General features: G+C 37.7%; 1 protein-coding gene across 1 annotated transcript in view; it reads right to left on the bottom strand.

Moving 5' to 3' along the window:
* Positions 1-6,034, bottom strand: part of LOC132018642 (kinesin-like protein KIF6) — a 206,363-nt gene that overhangs the window by 172,829 nt on the left and 27,500 nt on the right. The gene's annotated exons all lie outside the window — the stretch shown is intronic.

Raw genomic sequence — 6,034 nt, 5'->3', positions numbered from 1 at the left:
ATTACAGCATGCCGATCAGTACCTATCTTGAGATAAACTCAGCCAGACTGCAGTTCAAGATTAATACAACCTTATTTTCATTTTACTATAGGCCAGAGACCAGACACTCATTATTTACTCAACTTATTATGCCTCCGGAGAAAGAATGAGAAAAGAAATATCATGGGAACTAGCTGTAGACTTACAAGAGCTATGACAGTATCTTATAACAAAGCCAAACCCATGTCTGAAAGATATATTCTCCAGAGCCTGGGCAAATGGTGTCATGAGGAGAAAGCAGATGACTACATAGTTGAGCTTTTTATTTCCCATGAATAAAGATTATCTAATTCTGAAATATATGACCTATAGAAAATGCTGGAAAATGGCAACTTGATACCTACTTTCTTATCACTGAGAAATATACTGTAAGCAAGGTATGAAATTTTTGAAATTACAGAAAAGTTTGTTTTTAAGAGCAAAATGTTAAGAATTAAATATCAGGTCATGAAATGCTGCTGCTACATAGTTTAATAATACACATTTCCATGTGCGTTTGGTCACAAAGCCAAACAGAATGCAAGGAGCCATTTTAAACGTTAGTAAGTCACATTTTTCTTATTTAATTAATTCAAACCACAAGAAAGGATGTGTCATTTGGTAAATGAGGAAAAGTCAAAATATTTCTTTGTATTTACACAATTTGGATAGTATTAAATTTTTATTAGGAATAAACTTTATAAGGTAACACTTACTAATACAGTAACATAAAACTGAGATATTACTTCCTTTTAATCTATATGCCTGGGATGCCTAGGTGGATCGGTCAGTTAAGAGGCTGCCTTTGGCTCAGGTCATCCCAAGTTCCACATCAGGTTCCCTGCTCACTGGTGAGCCTGCTTCTCCCTCTGCTTGCCACCTCCCTGCTTATGCTCTCTCTCTCTCTCTGAAATATATATCTTTAAAAAAATTTTAGAAATAGTCTATATGCCAAAGTATTACATAATTTGAAACATTTCTAAGGGAGTTTCCAATATTATATTATGGTGAAAGGTTAAGTGAATCTAAACAGGGAATAAACACTGATCAAAGGTACTGATGCAACCAAGACTAGAGAAATCAGCAGAAATCAATTGGGGAAAATATTTTGTGGGAGGCCTCAAATAAGGAGCTTAAGTTTCATTCTGTGGACCACAGTAAGTCACCGAAGGCTTTTAGCTGAGAAGGAATAAAATTGGTACAATAGTTTAGAATGTGAACCCCAATTTCAGAATGACTAGGGGTAGGAAGAGACTAGAGCTAGAGGCCAACTGGAAAAGTTGCAGACAAGGACCTAAACTGCAGGCAGCGAGGGGAATGGACAGATGAGGGCACTTGGAAAGAGAAAGAGAGAGAAGCAGAGGGAAAGGCCAGGAAAAAGGGAAGGAAAAACAGACTGCGAAGGAAGAATGGATGGCCTTGATTGACAAAAATGGAGCACAAGGGTAGAGGTGACTCAAATAACCTGGGGGTGTCAAGCAAAGACAATACCATGTCATTTTGGGGAGGGGTCAGGAGGAGGGGTGGATGGATGAATGACTGCATTAAGCTGGTAAAGCAACAAAGGAAGAAGAGAAGCCATCTGGATGGAAATGGCCGCAGGCAGAAGGAGATATAGGGACAGAAGGTTGTCAGCATAGGTCAGGACACTGATGGAGATGTGAACTCCAACGAAGAAAATACATGACAACAACACAGTGATAAGGGCTGGAAGTAGGGTTTCCAGTTCAAATAGGGGATGCCCCGCTAGATTTGAGTTTCAGACAAACAACAAATTAATTTTTTAGCATAAGGATGACCCATGAGACATTTGAGACATATCTATACTAAAACTGTATTTGTTGCTTATCTGAAATTTAAGTTTAATGGTGGCATCCTGTATCTTCATTTGCTGTATCTGGCAACCCTAGCTGCATGTGAACTGGGAGACAAGCTTCTGAAAGAGGCTGACTAGAGACAAAGGCCTATGTGGTAAATTTAGTTAAGAGAAAGTCAAACTTAAAACTAAGTCTCTCTATGCTCGGTTGTTTTTGAAACCACCTAATTTCCCCAAAGTAACCATTGACATTCTTTTCATAACATGATGGCCGTAGGAGACAACACTACACTTTGGTTTGTTGTAAAGTCACTGGAATAGGTCACTCAGAATTATGCTCTACAAGAATTTTATAGAGGAAGTTTCACATTTGCTTTCTTGTCTGTACTTCTAATCTTCGAGAGGCTGAAAATATCAGGTAAATTGTCACACAACTTTTTCAATATAAAATTGTGATATATGACTCATCACAGTGCAGCCTTAACCACATTTGAACATGTTTATGGTTCAAATAAAATATGCTATGTGTTTTTATATGTCTAACAAAGAAGAATAATGGCTATATCACTGAGATATTTCCGAACCTCTGTTCATTATTTTGTCAAGTAATCTCTAAGGGGAAATATTTTTACCACATCCACACTTTAATAAATTTACTCGAGGCTACTTAAAATACAACCTTATTGTACTCTTACTGTTCCTTAAAGGATTTGCAATATGTGAGGTGAAACAGAAGAGTTATACTCAATAATTTCTTTTCATGAGAGAAGAGTTTGCTGTACTTAATATATAGAAGCCTCACTTTCAAAAATGACACAACAAAGCAACAGCTAGTTAGGACAGAAATGAGGTACCCTCTCAGCAGCAAGAGGACTATCATAAACTCTCACCCTCCGATTCATTTAGGGAAGAATGGTGGTAGTAACAGATGGCATCTGAGAAAGCAGTGGTCACATGCAGTCTTAGTGTAGAGCCACACTCCCCGAGTTCACAGGCACAGAGGCCCCTGGAAAGTCAGTTCATACCAGGACTCTGTGAAGATCCACCAAAAGCCTCTTTATAGCATGTCTGAGGCCTTATGTAAGAGAAGGAAGGGAGCTCTTAAGGATACCAAAGTAGTTCAAATCCAGAGATAGTAAGACTTTTCCAAAGTTGGATCACATGGTCTTCCAGCTCCACAACCAATGTTTGCTGTACACCTTAGGAGATAAAAGTATGAGGCAGAGACTCCTGGTTGCCTCCCAATGGTCATCTGCCCTTCTTTCTTAGTAGCCAAACCCCAGACTTTAGCTGGGCACATGGCTAACTATAGGAATTACACCCCCCCCCACTTGTTGTGTGTTATGGCCATGTGACTAAGTTAAGGCTAATGAAAGCCAAGTGGAAAGTTGTATGGGACTGCCAATAATTCTCTTTAAAAAGGAGTGGCTGCAATCTTCTTCTCCTCTCTCCTTTCTGCTGCCTACAAGGAACATCTTTGCACTGGAGTACAAGCAGCCATCTTGTGCAATGAGGTGGTATAAAACAAGGATGGTGGGACATGAGAGAGGGTGCCTGGGTCCCTGGAGGTCATGGGAGTTTCCCATACAGCCTTAGAATGCCTATATATAGGTTTCTTTTATGTGAAATAATAAATGCTCATATCTTTAAACCACTATTAAGTTTTTCTTACTTACAGATGAATCAATGTCTCATTGTTTCAACTAGAATGTATACCTATGTGTGTAAAATACTGCAAAGTGTGTATGGCCTAACACCTAGTAGAAACCTAATATGCATTTAGTTCTTCTTTATCTAGTGTAACTACAATCAGTCCCGAACATACAGACATCCGTAACTTCCCCTTATTAGACAAATGAGCTAATTGTTCGATACCATAAAAGGACACAGCCAAAATGTGAACGAGCCCTGCTCTTGGTCTTCATTTTCTATAGTCACCCCTGAATGTCCTCAAGCTTTAAATATCTCATAGGTATCTTCTTATTTATTTGTTTTTGTTTGTTTGTTTTAACTTTGCCTATAGATTCAAGGCAGAGACCGATCTGTCTAGCTTATCTTCTTATGCCCCTTTTTTCGGGCATTGCTAATAAATAACCTGTCCTTTGGCAGAACCTCTTCCTACCTCCAAGTGGTATTGGGTAGGGCTATCACTCAGGTTGGGGAAATCTAGGTAAAGAGAGTACCCCATCCTCTAATGATAGTGATTTGTTTGGGGATGGCCATGCAAATAGAGAACCTCACATGATCATTCTACTGAAGCTATTAAGAAAGGTAAATGTCCTGTTTTGAGGGTTGGGGTTCTACAAGCCTGTAAATTTGGAGCTGCTGGCCACCTGGAAGAAGCTGAGTCTGGAGTCAACACATTTCTTGACTTCCTACTAACATAAGCCAGTAAATTCCTTTCTCTAGGATTTGAGGTAGGTTTCTATGTCTTGTCATTGAGAAAGTTCTGAAGACTAATATTATACTGATCATTTTTTCCATGGTTCAATGATATTGAAGATAAAAATAGATCAGAAAACTACAGAATCAGCAACTTTGTAGTATCCATCTTAGGATCTTCTTAGTACCATAAAATTTTAATTCTTATTGCTCATATATGAATATCATATGGAAATTGAGAAATCTTTGGAGCCATGCCTTTATATGATACAGATATGAAGCTATCATCATGATTTTCACCTTCTAATTACATTTAAAGAAGCTAATCAAGATTTTATGTCATATCAACATTTAGAAAATAGTTTTGATATGTTACTTAAATGTTTCATTATTCTGGTGGCTTCCTTGAAAATTCAAAATTTTATTGTCCTGATATAAATACTCCCTCTCCCAGAAACATACAGATAGCCCAGCAACTTTCAATAACAATTTCTCCCATTAAAGAAGCTATTCCATTTAGCTATTCCATTTTTTTTAAGTAGCAAGCAACACAAGCTTGTTATTTAAAAAAAAAAAAAAAAAAGATTCTTCCTAGTTTAATAACCCTGATTTCATCTCAGTGAGAAAAAAAAATGGGTGTTCTCATGATAAACCAAAATTAAATCAGAAGTAAAAGGAATATTGATTTTCAAAGATTCTAGTGCTCGCAAGTGCACACAAGCTAGTAAATGAATTTCTGCAGAGCTATGGGTGAAGAATATTTTATCTCCGAATAAGAATAATTCCTGATGCAATTGCCTATTCACCTAAATTAAGAATGAAAATACAGACACTCCTAAGTGAAAACATACTGTACTTCTATTATCATTTAGATTGAGGCTAAACAGGGTCTCATAGGGGATAAATATTCTTAACAAGCAAATAAAGAATTCAGCCACTGGGGTTTTCTTTTTATTTTAACTGTTTAAGCTTTTATAACAAAGTTTTTAGTGTTCTGAAAGCCTTTTATGGCTACAATTATATGAACAGCACAATTTAATTAGCATGCAATGAGTATATGGTCCTATAATGGGAATTTTCATTAATTAAAGTAGATGGAAATACAAAAGCATTAGCTGTAAACAATTTGAGGAATCAAGAATCTGATTTGCCTATGTACAACAAAGGCAAACACACTGCAGTTATATGAATAATTTTGGTTTGTACAGTGACTACACGTTTATCTAATGGTTTCAGACTTCATTCCACAAATACTCACCGGGTTTCTATCATTATTGGTTCTTGGGAGTCATCAGCAAACAGAACAAAAATCCTACATACTAATTCTGACATTCTAGCAGAGCAGACAGATAATGTACAACAGACAAAATACGTAGGCAATTATATATGTCAGAAGGTGATAGGTTCTACAGAGAAAAAGAAAAATGCAGAGTAGGGTACGAGGTCTATGGTAGTCAGGGAGAGGGATGGGATACAGTTTTAACTAGGGTGATCAGGCTGTGCCTCATTAAGAAGCTTGACATTTGAGGGGCGCCTGAGTGGCTCAGTGGGTTAAGCCACTGCCTTTGGCTCAGGTCATGATCTCAGGGTCCTGGGATTGAGCCCCCACACCTGGCTCTCTGCTCAGCAGGGAGCCTGCTTCCTCCTCTCTCTCTGCCTGCCTCTCTGCCTGCTTGAGATCTCTCCCTGTCAAATAAATAAATAAAATGTTTTTCTTTTTTTTTTAAAGAAGCTGACATTTGAGCAAAAACTTTAAAGAGGTGACAGTATGAGCTATGTGGGTATCTGGGGGAAGAACATTCCAGGTAGGAAAAAAAA

The sequence above is a fragment of the Mustela nigripes genome, chromosome 5, assembly GCF_022355385.1.
Source record: "Mustela nigripes isolate SB6536 chromosome 5, MUSNIG.SB6536, whole genome shotgun sequence".
Taxonomy (NCBI): Eukaryota; Metazoa; Chordata; class Mammalia; order Carnivora; family Mustelidae; genus Mustela; species Mustela nigripes.
This window is presented reverse-complemented; position numbering and strand designations above follow the sequence as displayed.